Source organism: Python bivittatus, unplaced genomic scaffold (assembly GCF_059951505.1).
Source record: "Python bivittatus isolate LINGU-HERP-01145 unplaced genomic scaffold, Pbiv_v1 ctg000390_np1212, whole genome shotgun sequence".
Taxonomy (NCBI): domain Eukaryota; kingdom Metazoa; phylum Chordata; class Lepidosauria; order Squamata; family Pythonidae; genus Python; species Python bivittatus.
Window position 1 is genome coordinate 2,497,361 of NW_028277070.1, and position 15,479 is coordinate 2,512,839.

Below are 15,479 nucleotides of genomic sequence, written 5' to 3' on the forward strand. Positions count from 1 at the left end.
AATTCTGGGAGTTGAAGTCCACCCATCTTAAAGTTGCCACGGTTGAGGAACCGTGACGTAGAAGAAGACCAAGGCATGTTCCATCATCTCAAAGGGCAGGATATGGAAGCATGGAGTTACTGTAAATTGTGGTTGGATATTATGAAAAACCTCATAAGGGTAAAAGCAGTTTAACAATGCAACTAATTGCCAAGCGAACCCCCTCAGTAGTGGTGATCAAGTAAATGTGGCCAGTCCCCTTCCATATCAGCTCTAATTTGGATTCTGCCCAGAGTAAAGAATGGGACTCCAGGACCTCACTTCCAACTCCAGAAAGCTATGGTTAGAGAATGTGAGGCAGGTGGATCAATACATGGGGTCTAGGGGAAGAAGCATGGCCTTGGATCCCACTAGATTCCTTGCCTCACCTAATTCTAATTGTTTAAAAGTTCTTTTAAGACTTGATATGTTGCAAAGAAAAGCACCAGCATTAGCTTCATCTCCAAGACTGTTTCAGAGCCCATATAAATCCTTTAAAAATACCATTGCATCCAGGACTTGCTTGGGATCGTGCTCAGATCAGGTCAGCTGAGAGTTATCTAGAAGGCAGGTGGGGAGCAGCCTCCAGGTAAATGGGTGCCTGGTGACTGGGCATGCTTGCCAAGGCAGCCATTGGTACCCAATCTTCCAAATGAGTTCCCAGGGCCCAAATGTTGGCTGGTCTGAACCTAACAGGAGCATAAGATACTTCCATGTGTAATACCACATGTATTCCAGTGCATTATTCATCATCCTGTGGGAAAATCCAAGTATGCCTGGTTGTCCTATCAGAGCTGAACGTCCATGCTAACGTAGTTGTTCTGTTCCCCACCCTGCTGTGTGGGGAAGCTCTCCAACCCCTCAACATTTCGCTTTGCCCTTCCTGCTGCTGTTCAATCCTTTCCTGCTTTGGAGGACTGTCCTGGGATGGCTTGAGTTGGCTGGCTGAGTGCGTGTTTTGCTTCGGCTGCCCATGACAAATTGTTCAGACACTTTGCACTATGAGCTAATCCTTTCTTCTGCTGTCCTATTTGCCAGAATGATCCCAACTCTATTCCAGAGAGAACATTTTCAGTATTGATCTGCTCGGGGACAGAGATGTCACCAATTATTCCTGGAAGGTTTTGCAAAACTGCACTTCCCTGCGGAATGAAGCAGGCTTAGAAGCAATCACTGGGTGGCTTCCCAAGGCTTTTCATGGCTGGTTGTATTGAAACAATCACATTTCCAGGGCTGGCGCATCAAAGCTAAATGATATAATGCCATTTGGGGTTACAAAAACATCATTGATCTGACAAAGAAGCACCTGAGCTGATTCGTCCCTGTAATGGCGGGGATCAGGAACTCAGCACCCCTGAGTACCAGGATTTCCATGCATCCCTGCCCCCCCAGCTTGCATGTCTCCCTCAATTAAATCAAAGTTTTATTGGGTGAGAATGTTCATCTGCACAAGATTTCATGGATCTCTTGCAAGATTTCTGGGTTCTGTTGTGAGATCTCATAAGATAGCTGAAACGACATGACGTTTTGCAATTTTGTTAGATTTTAGACAATTATTTTGGGGAGGGAGAGAACCCTAGCATCCCCTGAGATCACGCAATAATTTTCAGAACTTAAAAAGGTTACCGTACTGATTCCTGTCTCTCTGTTCATGATGAGCTGCCTAGAATGTTTATGAATGAGGTGACACACACCCCTATCTATCTTTCAGTGAGATGCCTGTGTTTTAGGAGGTACTGGATTTTCACATAATTTCAGAAAATGAATGCTACTGGGGACAGAACGAAAGAGGAGAGCTGTATGTTTCAAGCTACCTCCGTATCTGGACATGGGGGCACCTGTGCGATACAAAGCAATGTGTGTACTTCTGCTTTCCGCTTGCATGGGGTCTGTGTGTTTGTGTGTCCCTGTGCACTGAAAGCACGGGGTGGGCTGCAAATTCTCTGCCCTGGCCAGGAGGGAGGGGGCTCAGGGTCAGGGCAGCTTTAGAATGGCGTGGTTGACAGATTCCAGGCCCCTGCAAGGGGGAGTTTTTTCCTGGATCTTTTTTCTCTGCAAGACCTGGCCAGACCCAGCCCATTTTTTAATTCAACCTTTCTTTTGGTACACACGCAAACCAAATTTGGCCCCATTCTGATCAGTTTGGGGCAAGTTATTTTACAAATGGACAGACAGTCCCAGGTCCTTTGACATAATTTAGTTCCCACTTTTCATTGGGCTAGAAAGAATAAAAAAAATCTGAGGATCAAGATATATATGCACGCATGCACACACACACACCCTCCTCCTCCTCCTCCTCCTCCTCCTCCTCCTCCTCCTCCTCCTCCTCCTCCTCCTCCTCCTCTTCTTCTTCTTCTTCTTCTTCTTCTTCTTCTTCTTCTTCTTCTTCTTCTTCTTCTTCTTCTTCTTCTTCTTCTTCTTCTACTCCACCTCCTCCTCCTCCTCCTCCTCCTCCTCCTCCTCCTCCTCCTCCTCCTCCTCCTTCTCAGCCTCAATCAATCCACTGAAGGATAAAGCCCTCTTCACTGAAGATTGTGGGCCATACTGTACCATGCTGGCCCCATGAAGATTAGTAAGATGCCTTTTGACTTCCCAGTCTAGGGCTGAGAGAGGGGGACTGGGCCTAAGTCATCCAGGTAACTTCCATGCCTGAGAGGGGGCTAGAGCCTAATCCAAACCCTTAACCGCTACTCCACCCTGGCTCTTGTGTACCTTCATCACTAGTTCTTGGGCTGAAAGAGAGGGACTGGCCCAAAGCCCCCAGGGAGCTTTACGGCTTGACCCTGGGTCTCCCTGCTCCTAGTCCGGCATCGTCACCACTGTACCACACCGGATCTCTTGTACGAATGGAATAATCCTGCCTGAGCTTAGTACCCTGAATTGTAGGGGACCTTGGTTTGTGCTCTGTGTATGTGGGGTGTGTGTGTGTATGGGCATGAGAGAGAGGATGGATGGAAGGAACGAAGGAAGCCAGGATAACCCATTAATTATGCATTTAAAGCCAGTGAGCAAATTTGTACTTCTGATTCCTGTTTGGCCAGTTCCTCGCTTTGCTAAGAACAACCATCAGTTTGGAAAATTTAAACAGAAAAATCCAATCACCACTAATCTGTCCACAAATACATAAACAGAGGAACAAATTTACAAACGCTGCTTGTGGCTTGGTCCTTTGCCATATCTGAGTCCTGTAAAAGGACCTGTTCTAGCTCTTCCCACCCCTCTCCCTTCCCGGAGCTGCCATTCTCTACAATCCTCCCATGCCCCCCCCCCCCCAAAGTACAGTTAACAGAGATTTCTGCATGTTGTTATTTCTCTACTCCTCTCTACTATCATAATGGTGAGATGCAGTGTGTTACTCTGGAGATGAATCTGAATAATAAAAAATGCTTTGATTCAGAACACTTGCTTCCAGAAGTCGCTTCAACGATTGCATAGCATCTTCCAAACTAAGCTGTCCTCCAGCCCAGCCCTCTTAATGAAATGTCCTGGTGCTGTCTCCCCCGCCATCCCAAATCAAGGCAAATTTCAAGAGATGTTCTGATGGCCACCATTTTCTGTTTGAGGCAAATGAATGATCAGGCTGCAATCCTATATCTCAGAGGTAGTGATTGACACTGGATTCATATCTATTATTCATTCATTCATTCATTCATTCATTCATTCATTCATTCATTCATTCATCCATCCATCCATCCATCCATCCATCCATCCATCCATTCATTCATTCATTCATTCATTCATTCATTCATTCATTCATTCATTCATCTGTTTGTTTGTTCAATTAATATAACCATCCATCTCACATGAGTGACTCTGGGCAGCTCACAAAATCAAAAAAACCCCCAGCCCCACACATATATAAATAAATATCAAAAAACAACAGTAACAAAAACCAGTAAAAACACATTAAAGCAGTTAAAAACAATTAATCATAACTGTAAAATGTAAAACATAAAATGTAAAATGCGGGAGAGTACCAACCAACAGCTTATGTATAATGTAGCCATCTCACCGGCGCCATACCTCCATGGGAACCCCAGGTGTGATGACAGAACTGTCTCTTCAGGGTCCTCTGAAAGACCCGCAGGGTTGGGGCCCATCTAACCTCGGGGGGATGATGTTCCACAGGGCTGGGACCACAGCAGAAAAAGCTTTCCTCCTGGGTCCTGGCAGATGAAATTCCTTAATAGATAGGACCCATAGCATATCTCATCTGCCAGACCTGATGGGACAGGTAGGTGTAATCAGCGAGAGGTGGTCCCTTAAATAATCCAGCCCCAAACCATGTAGAGCTTTATAGGTCATAACCAGCACCATGAATTGAACCAATGCAACTCATGGAGCAGAGGTGTAACATGCGCTGATCTTGGAGCTCACGTATCTGCCTGCGCCACTGCAGTTGCAGCTTCTGGATGCTCTTCAAGGGCAGCCCACGAATAGCGCATTACAGTAATCCATACGGGAGGTGGCCAGGGCAAGAGTGACAGAGAGTAGTGCCTCCCGATCCAAGAATGGGCGTAACTGGAGTACAACATAAAGCTGTACAAAGGCCCCTCTAGTCATGACTGCCACCTGCTCCTCAAGCAGGAGTTGAGTCCAGAAGGATGCCCAGATTGTGCACAGGGCCTGTTAGGGCAGTACTACCCCATCCAGCACCAAAGATGGTAAGTTCTTGGCTCCTGAAGGGCCCAAAACCCAAAGCCATTCAGTCTTGCCAGGGTTAAGCCAAAGCCTGTTGTTCCCTGTCCAAACCCCCACAGTGTGTGAAACAAGCACCACAAATCTCTCTGGGTTAGTCAGAAGTAAAGTTTATTGGAAGTGTTTGCAAAGGCTGGTGGACTTCGTTGCAAATAAGAAGCCACACCCACATACACACTCCGGCATAATTACAGTGGTACCTCGGTTCACGAACTTAATTCATTCCGCGACTCTGGTCGCAACCCGAATTGGTCGTGACCCGAATCAAATTTTCCCATAAGGTTCAATGTAATTACGGTTAATCCGTTCTGAACCATATGTATTTTTTTTTAAACCACAAAAATATGACACAAAGTGCAGTACGAAGAGAGAGAACGCTAACCTTGCTCGAGGCGACTTCTGGCGTGGAGGACAGGAAGGCGGGTGGGGAGGCGGTTATTGCCTGGAGGGAGAGTCCCCCTCCCTACAGGAAGCCACGACCACATGTCACGGGAGGGAAAATGGCCGCAGACCGTATCACGGGAGGGAAAATGGCCACGGATCCTGTTCGTCACCCGATCTGGCATTCGCGAATGGAGGCAAAATTTTGTGACCGGAGCTGTTCATGAACCGAATTGTTCGTGAACAGAAGCGTCCGTGACCCGAGGTACCACTGTATATACATTCCCGATCGCAAATCCTTCCCCTTTTCCCCATTGGCTAAGGTACTCTGGGTGTACAGTCTTTCCGGCCGCTCTAGGATTTCTCCCTGGTCCCTCCCACCTCATCTATGGTAATTGCTCAAGGTTTCAGCTAATTGCATTATACTGATAAAGATTGCTCCAGATTAATTTGTATTTACATTGTCCCACCCAAGGAGACAACTTCCTCTCCATCTGCCACTGATAACCATAACACTTAACATGACTTCCTTATCTCTCACACAGCTGCACTCTTAGCATGCTCAAGCTACTATTTCCTTGTCAATAATAACATATTTTATCCATCTCTCACAACAGCCTCCAAACATCAAGACAGGACATCAACCGCATCACTTAATTCACCAGGGGCAGAGATGTACAGCTGGGTGTCATCGGTATAGTGATGATACCTCACCCTTGGTGATGAATGACCTTACCCAGTGGTTTTATGTAGATGTTAAACAGAAGAGCAAAGAGTACTGATCCCTGCAAAACCCCACAAATTAGGGGCCAAGGGTGGGACCTCTCGCTCCCGAGCAGCATCAACTGGAACCGGCCTCAGAGGAAAGAAGAGAACAAGCACCATAAGGGTCACCCACAGACGACAGCCCGATTCAAAAGTCTTTTGCAACTTTTTGCAACTTTTGCAGACTTAGCTTCCTAAACAGCCTCCAGAAGCTGCATATTTTGCAGAGCTAGGTGGGACCCACAAGAGACATCGTGTAGAGATGGGTTTTGAGGAAATTGGATATTTTGTTCTTTTCTTAGATAAACTCTGATAAGCAGCACCTTCCTCATTGGCTGATCTCAACAAAGCTAAGCAAGGTTGAGCCTGTTTAGTACAGGGATGGGAGACTATCAGGAAATCCCAATGCTATAGGCCAAGTTGGATTTAAAAAAAAATCTGGAAGAAGGCAATGGCAAATCACTTCCATCTGAGGCCCAGAAAAGTGCATGGAAGTGCCCATGAAGTCACCAGACGTCAAGCTCCACTTGAAAGAGAAATGGTCTGTACAATGAGTTTAGGATTATCCTACAGTTTTCCTGTGATCCCCACTTCAAAATGGCAGGAAATTATCTCCGTACGTAGCAATTATCCACCAAGAGACTTCTAGGGGCTGCAGGCCCACACCTGGCCTAGAGGACTGAGACAGGGGACCTCCTTGGAATTGGCTACTGAGCAAGAATGTCATTCTTGGCTCACCGCTCTTTCCAACTCGGAGATTCTATCCTGGGTTTGTTGGAATCTTTGGCAGAAATGCTTTCTTTTCCCAGGGAAAAAAGAGGCTTTGAGGTGGGAGGGTTAGCTGAGAAACTAGAAATGGGCCTGTGTTTCTCATGTCCAGCTTTTGGCTGGACCAGAGAGTTTGTTTGAAGAGAAATTCTGAAGCCCCAGACCTGGGATGCACTGGTTGTTTAGTATAGGGTTGTCCCATTTCTGCTCAGTCTTGTCAGGAACAAAGCACCTTTTCTTGGGCCAATACAAGGACAGGAAGGATCCCTACTGCCTGGCCCTGAACTGCCACATGGAGAAGGTCTCAAAATGCCATTTCCATGACCCAAGATCAGTAGAAGTTAATCAAAGCAGTGCAACTGTTACGAACACAGCTAATGAAGACTGCAGGCCAATTAACAGAGCTGTTGAGACCAATTAGAGCTACTTTCAAAGATCTATTTATCTAGAGCTAATCTGTTATTTGGCTAATTACCCCTTGCCTGGCTGTTGAGTTCCCATCCCACAATGTGTGGTTGGTGCAATGCCATTCTCTGATTGGAAACTCTTGGTAGAGCTGATGCCAATAAGGTTGGAGTGATACAAACTTCCCGACCAAGATAGGAATTGTTGCTTGGGGAGATGAAGTCTCTTTGGGCTACAGCACCTGCTTTATACACAGAAATCACATCCTCAGGCCCCAGTAATTCCAGTTGAAGGAAGATCACTACCTGTAAATGATAGAGGGGACCTCAGCCTGGGAACTTGGAGACCAGCTACTACTTAAGTAGATCAGTCTTCCCCAAGCCAGGACCTTCCAGAGGTGATGAACAAACTCTCAGCGTCTGTCCTGTGCCAGCCAATGCAAAACAAGATAGCCAGGCAATTCCAAATTTGTCATGCTTTATTATCATGTTGCAACTGATAACAGCCAGGAATCAGGGAAGTAATTAGCCAGAGCACTTCCTTGTAAGTGAAGCTAGGAGCAACCACAAGCAGAGAGAGAGAGAGCAGTTTCAGAGCCAGGAGAGTTGTCTATAACAGCCCAGGTTTGGAGCACCAGAGAGTTCCTTGAGCCAGTCCCAAAGTCAAGCCATTGCAGGAGCAAGAGCAACAGGAATGCAGAGTCAGAGAGTGGTTTCCAAGAGGACAAGGGCCTTATATAGCAGTGTTCCTCAACCTTGTCAACTTTAAGATGTGTGGACTTCAACTCCCAGAAAAAGCTGGCTGGGGAATTCTGGGAGTTGAAGTCCACACATCTTAAAGTTGACAAGGTTGAGGAACACTGTTAGATAGCACCAGATGCTGGTGTAGGTTGATTAGAAGGGTTGCTGCCCTCTTCTCAAGGAGATCTGCTGATCCCCTTTGCTCAGCCTTTCATACATCCCAGAAGGTACTTGGACTGGACACCTGCCGCAACCTGAGCCCTCATTATCTGTATCATGTCCCACTTGCTTGGGCTCATGGTCTGCTGGTGGTGGTGTCTCTTCAGGCTAATGGCCTGAACGATCTGCCTCTCTAGCCTCGGAGTCAGAGGAATCACCCAAGACTGGAACAGCACTGCAGTTACATGGGGATAAACAAATGGAGCTAACATGGAGGCTGCAGTAGAGAATACCAGGACCGTGGTGGTATCGATGTTCAGCTTTGGGAGCCAGTATGTCCCCAGTCCAACTGGAAATGGGCTAGTATGCTGATGATCTGCCTGGCTTCAATTCCAGTACTTTCGTTTCAAGAAAGCATTGAAAGGAATCAATATTCACAGCAGCCCTGCTTCCGGCAGGAGGAAACCAGCCAAGGGCTCTGCCTCTCCAAAGGACCGTTGCACCAATTGGTAGCCTTGCTTCCATGTTTCCAGGAAAAACAGAGCCAGGATTGATTTTCAGAAGCCATTTCTTTCCTTGTGGCAGCCACAGCTGTGATTTTTCTATCAGATGTGGCTTCTGGACCCAGTTCACTTCGAGGGAGCCAAGGCACTTTCAGACCTTCAAGAGAAGACAGACAGCCGTTTGGCTGCTGCAGAGCAACACATGTGGCCGTCTCTCTCTGAGGATGGGTAGGCATTTTCTCTGCCATTGTTTCTTCTTTCACAGCGACAGCCTAGAAAAGGATGCCTTGACTCCATCTGCCTGCCTGCCTGCCTGCCTGCCTGCCTGCCTGCGTGCCTGCCTCTCTATCTATCTATCTATCTATCTATCTATCTATCTATCTATCTATCTATCTACCTACCTACCTACCTACCTACCTACCTACCTACCTACCTACCTACAATTTACAGTATAAAAACCCTAACCCTAACCCTAACCCTAACCCTAACCCTAACCCTAACCCTAACCCTAACCCTAACCCTAACCCATCTCACAAACAAGCAATTCTGGACAGCATGCAACAGGGCTAAAAACAGTCAAATACATTAAAAAACCAACCCAAACAAAAATAAAATTAAAAAAAGTAACAGACGAAGGGATGTTAAAAATAACGGAGCCATCTCACTAGCTCACCCATCCCCGGGGTCCCCAGGTATACCCAAGTCTTAAGGGACCTCAGAAGCCTCCCTGTGATGAGGCCAACCTCACCTCAGTGGGAGAAGATTCCACAGCACGGGTGCCACAGCAGAAGAGGCCCACCACCTAGATCCCCCCAGATGTAGCTCCCTAGGCGATGGAACCCATCACATGCCCTCTCTGCTGATCTAGTAGGACAGGGAGATGAAACTGGGGAGCGGCAGTCCCTCAAATAACCCAGTCCTACACCATGAAGGGCTTTAAAGGTCAACACTTGAATTGGACCTAGAAACAAACAGGTAACCAATGGAGCTTGCGAAGCAGAGGGTCATGTCTGTTCTACCAGAAACACACATAACTGCTCATTGTCAGGTTCAGCCTGGCACGGCACATGCCTTCCAAGCTAGCCTCCATTCCGCCTAGCTTATTTCAAATGTGCCTAGTCAGTTTCCTCGCCTCAGGCGCAGGCGATCGAAAGAGGAAGCCTAACCGCAAGTAAACTGCCGACAGGTGGCGGCAATCAGCCCGCGGCAGGAATCAATTACTTTGCAACAAACGGGACTTCCCCCAGCCGCCGCAGGCAAGCAGCCGACCATAGAAACAAAGAGCTCCGCAATTGTGTGGAGCAATTGTGAGTCAGCCACACGGGACCTGCCTCGCAAGCAAAGCAGCAGAAAACAAAGGACCCTGGCTGAACCTGCCATCGACCCGGGGCGGGGAGAGCCGAGGGCAAGGGGTAAGCCAAGGATGGGCAAAGGCGGTCAGCAGGCGGGACTTGTAAAGCGTGGGAAACAGGGAGACTATAAAATGCTATGGCATCTGTGCCCAGCCAATCCTGGCTTTGTTTGTCACCACCTGCATTACACCTGAGTAAATTGCTTTCGTACGAGCCTGCGCCTCACGGACTCTTTATTCAGCGTTGAATGCCGCGACTCTTATGCTCACGTCGCTGCATTTTGCACCAGCTGAAGTTTCTGTATTTATTTATTTATTCGATTTACCTCCGCCCTTCTCCCCCTAATGGGGAACTCTGGGCAGGTCACAAGATCCGTTAAAACAATAAATATATAAAACATAAAAACTATACAAATCGCTACCAAACAAGAAAAAGTCCAAGAGGCTGATGGCTACCAGAGCTGCAGACAACAGGCCTCTAAGGGGCTTGGGGTCTTCCCTCCCCACCCCAGGCCAAGTGGCAGAGCCAGGTCTTCAGATCTCTCTGAAAGGCCAGGAGTGAAGGGGCCAATCTCACCTCCGGGGGCAAGATATTTCAATGGAGTGGATACTGTATACTCTTCAAGGGCAGCCCCACGTAGAGTGCATTGCAGTAGTCTAACAGGGCACGTGAGCCCGTGAGTAGGTCCCCTCAATCTAGGAATGGACGCAACTGGTGCACAATATGAAGTTGTGTAAAGGCCCTCCTAGCCACAACTGCCACCTGCTATTGTGAGCAGAAGTTGTGAGTCCAGGAGGACCCTCAGGTTGGGCACAGGGTCTGTTTGGGGCAGTGTGACCCCCTCCAGTAGCAAAGATGGTAAAGTCCTAGAACCAGAAGGGCTCAAAACCCAAAGCTACTCAGTCTTGCCAGGGTTCAGTTGAAGCCTGTTGTTCCCCATCCAGACCCTCACAGCCTCCAGTCACCGGGATAGGATGTCCACAGCATCTCTTAATTCGCCAGAGGTGGAGATGTACAATTGAGTATCATCAGCATACTGATGCATACTTTTGCACAGGAATGGGTGAAACTGACTAGACACATGTCCTTTCTCTGGATTTCCTTGTATCTGAACCATCTATAAGGTTGCTTGGCCCTGTGCTCAGGGTCTTGCCCAAGGAAATGTTGCCAGGTGTGACCAGGCCCTGCAGATTCTCAAGACAAGGACTGCAGACCTCACAAATTGTGTCCTGATTTTTGTAGAGGGACAGACCTGAACATTGTCACTTAGGTGACTGACAAGGGAGAAGAGTGCTGAGGACACTTGGGAATTTTCTGTGACAAAAGCAAATTGTTTTCATCCAATTGTAGGGGGCAAAAAAGGCCTTTTTTTTCCAATGCACGAGTGGGGACTTAGATGGCAGCTGAAAACCTGTTGCATCTGCTCCTCTTGGCTCAAAACCTAAATTCAAAGCAACATATATTTGGGAAGTGATTAAAAAAACCATTGGTTTGAGTAAACGGGTACCAAAAAAAAATCACTTCTATTTCAAGGAAAGGTGCGGAGAAGGAATTGCAGGAGAATTTCTTTGCCCAGAACCGAAGCATCTCACAAATCTGTCTGCAAGGCTGGCATCGACACTCAGCTGACCTGGGGCTCCTGTCAGGCTTGCATGCCTAGTTAACTCCCTTTCTGGCAGAGCTGGTCCTTCGGTACAGATGTAATCGTTGGCTGAATGGCCTGCTAATTACATTGCACTGGCACCCCTCCTCGCTCCTTCCTCGCTGCTGAGAGCCAAAACAGATGCGAACGGGCCGAGCGACGCCGAGGCCATACAGCTCTGCTTTGGCCTGCTGCCTCTTACTGCCCAATGCCTGTTCAGCCTATTAATTAAGAGATTAAGGCCAAGTTGGACGGTGAGTTGGGTTAAGCCAGTGTTGTCCAAACTTGGCCACTTTAAGATGAGTGGACTTCAACTCTCAGAATGCTGGCTGGGGAATTCTGGGAGTTGAAGTCCACTCATCTTAAAGTGGCCAAGTTTGGACAACACTGGCTTAAGCACTTCCCTGCAAGATCACAGATGCCCTTTACCCCACTGGCCATTGGCAGTCCCCTGGTTTTGCCAACAGGGTCAGTTCTGTAGGCAACCGTCTCCCTTTCTTTGTATTCTGCAACCTGATCTTTTCGGCATCTTCCTTCTTCTCCCCTCCCCTCCCAGCCAGCAGTGCCAAATATTGTCTCCAAGGAGGACCTCTTGAAGCAAACTTGAAGAATCCTTACTGGATCAACCTTTCCAGGTCCCTTGGGGAGTCCACAAGGGCTGTCAAAAAAGTCAAGATGGTGCCTGGGTGTGGACCACTGAAGCTCCATCTTTGCTGTGTGTGACACAGGGCAAGGCTGTGGCAGTCACAACCACCATCTTGTCTGTTTTGATCCTGTCTGAAGACACCCCTGCTACCTGCATCTGTTTTTTAAGGAACAGCTGCCCCCCACTACTCATCAATGGCAGTATTTTGACATAATGTCTTATGGGATGTAGCAACCTGATGCCCCGAGTGCCATGTCCATGCATTGGTACTTTGCTTTTGCTACATGTGGCCAGATGCAGTAACTGTAGTAACCTTTCTTTGGGGACGTAGCGAGAGATTCAAGAGCTCAGCAGCTCCCGGCTTCTTCCACATGTCATCTCCAACATTTCTGGCTCCCCTGAGCTGATGCTCTTCACATGTGCTGATTACACCTCCCATCATAGACAGCATGGCCCTGGTGGAAGGGGATGATGGGAGATGTAGGCTAAGATGTTTGGAAGGGACCAGGTTGGGAAAGCTCTCTGAGCGAACCTAAGAAACATAATTCAGGACTGAAGCTATGCAGATAGGAAACATCAATTAGTAACAGCAGTGGTAGTATTTTTTCATGTGCCTATAATTAGGTGTGGTATAAAATTATAAATGCAACATCAAAAATAAATACAGTAACTCATTACAATCCAATTTAAGATTGCAGCTAAAATATAGAACCTCAGTAACTTGAATGGTGCATCACATTTAAAACCTAGACCTAAATAACAAGGTATTTATGCATACAACTTACAGTATATGTAAATCAAGTCAGCTTAATCTGGATATTCTTTCTGAGGATTAAATAAAAGTTTATGGACCGATCGTGCTTTTATGGGGAGGAGCCCTGACAGCAGAACCGAAGTCTTAGCTTCAGAGGCATTTGAAGGGGGGCATCAAAAAAGTCAAGACTGCTTCTTTGTAGATGGCTTTTGGTCATGCACGGTGATTGCGTGATCAAAATCCCACCCTCTTTTTACATGTGTCACGTGTTATGCATGTGCCAAGATAAAAAAGGGGCAGGGTTTTGACTGCATGGTTGCAGCTGCCATCTTGACTTTTTTGACTCTCCCCCCAGGGATGCCCCTACCTGACATAGTTCTGCATCCTGTCGCTGCCGTTTTGTTTTCTTGAGTGGGAGTGACATGGCGTCGTCCCCTGTTCATAGCGTTGCTCCAAACAGAAAGAATTACTCATTGGGATTGCTATCCTCCACCAGAACACCCAGGGAAGAAGGTGATGGGATGACATGGAACGGAGCAGGATAGCAGCAAAGGAAAGCGAAATGGGGGCCACCAGCCATGGCTTATCAATGAGATGGCAGGTTCAGCCGGCGCTGCACGGCTAGGAACTTGCCCAGCTGCGCTTAGTCAGTTTCACCGCTCGAGCGCCAGCAAGGAAAGGGGAAGTGAGAAACTGCAAACTGATTAATGGGCCGCCTGGCGCCACGTTACTAATCTGGAGCGGATGCCTTGTGTTAATGCCAGAGGGCCGCGGGCGCTATGGACAAAGGAAAGAGCCGTGGAATTGAGGAAGAGATCAGCGCGCGAGGGGGAGCTCCCGGCTGGGCGCGCGACAGAAGCCCCAACGAAGGCAACGACCACGCCACAGGCAACAGCAATCAAAGAAACAAGAGAACTGGGCTGAACCGGCCATTCCAGTAGAAGGGGGGGATTACAGGGGGCAATCTGCAATCTAATTTGTAATATGTAACCTAGCAACGGGACCCGCGGGGGATTGGGACAACTATAAATTGAACAATGTAAATGTGCCAAGCCAGTCCTGGCTTTGATTGTAACTGTTGCGTTACGCTTGGGTAAGCCTCTTTTGTGAACCACACGTGTCACGGGAGTTTCTCTTGTCGAACAGGGCATACCTTACATGAGATGGGTCATGGTTGGGATAAATTCGCCACATTCAGTTCTCAACCCGTTGGAAAAAGTTGATGATGAAGGGAAATGGCATTTTGGGGCCAGTCGTTACCACTTAGTAGCTACCATAGGTGGTTGTTCTGGAGAAAAAAATGGAGGGTGGAGTACTTATGCCTGCCCCCATGACTTTGTGGAGGAAAGAGGGGCATAAATCCAACAAATCAATCTATTCCATTTTTAGTCAGAGAGATTGCTGACAGCGGGAAAAGATCTGGTGCTATAATTTAACTATCCTAAACTGCTCATCACCCATCTCAGAAACCTAAAACAATGACTATGTAGAAGGAAACAGCTTATTTTCTGCTGAATTTTCTGGTAAATCCCTGGAATCAAAAGCTGGTGTGAAATACATTATATAATCCGTTAGTTTGATTGAACCTGTAGTTTGCAGGATACAAGTCTGCCGTTGAGTGCAACCCAGGACCGGATGATTATTCTTGCGTTATTCTTGTTTCTGTTATGATTTACATATTTCACATCCAGTTCCCAAAGAAAGCCAACACTTGGGGGTCAAGAGTGGGAGACTGCTTTAAGCTTCCACACCTATCATTTTTAGTCACACAAGCCATGGTTTGGGGATGAGATATCTCTCACCTAAAGGTCTCTGTGAAGCTCTCTGAGGGGTGTGAGGCATGTGTCTTAGCGAGTGTATCAGAAGATAGATTTATTTTGGGACTGCTTTGCAGCCTCAATCATTTCCAGATTTAGAAAGTGAGGTAAGAAGTGGCAAAAAGTTGGCACTGCTTAAATCAGATAAAAAAGCTGACAAAGATGAGCTTCTCTCCCCCGTTCCCCCCCCCCCCCCCCCCGGATCCAGGATGGGTTCCTTCCTTAGCAAGCAAGGAAGGCATTTTTCAAGGACCAGGATGCCAGGCCTGGGCATCAGGGAGAGCCACCTCTTCATTTCCCCTACATCTTGTTGTTCCTACATTTCATCTTCTATTTTAGGTGTTAAGGAAGTTCCTGGATTCCCAGGAAGGAGAACAGCTGGAGGAAAGCCAGCCTCTGGCCCCAAACCCCAGGAAGGGGAGAAAACTGTGCCAAGTAGCTAGTTCCTCTGGGTTTTGAACTCCAATCCTTGTGCATTGGAAATAGTTAGTTCCTGGACTCCTTGTGGGGGCATCACCTTGATAGACTTCATAAAAATCTGGTATTGATCTGAGTTAATGCAAATTAGCTTTCCCAAACCTGTTGCTTTCCAGATGCATTGGACTCTGCTTCATGTAATCTCCAGCTAGTGCACCATCTTTAAATTGAGCTGATTAGCGCCTCGTTTCCTTAGATAAAAAATTGGCAAAAAAAGGCTTCTGAGGGTTGCATACAAACAGTGGCAGCCCCATAAACACTACGAAGAACAATACAATGATTACAATGGGGAAATTAACAAAAGATTTGCAGCAGGGAAATTAACCAAATGAAGAATGACATCTGGGAAATTTG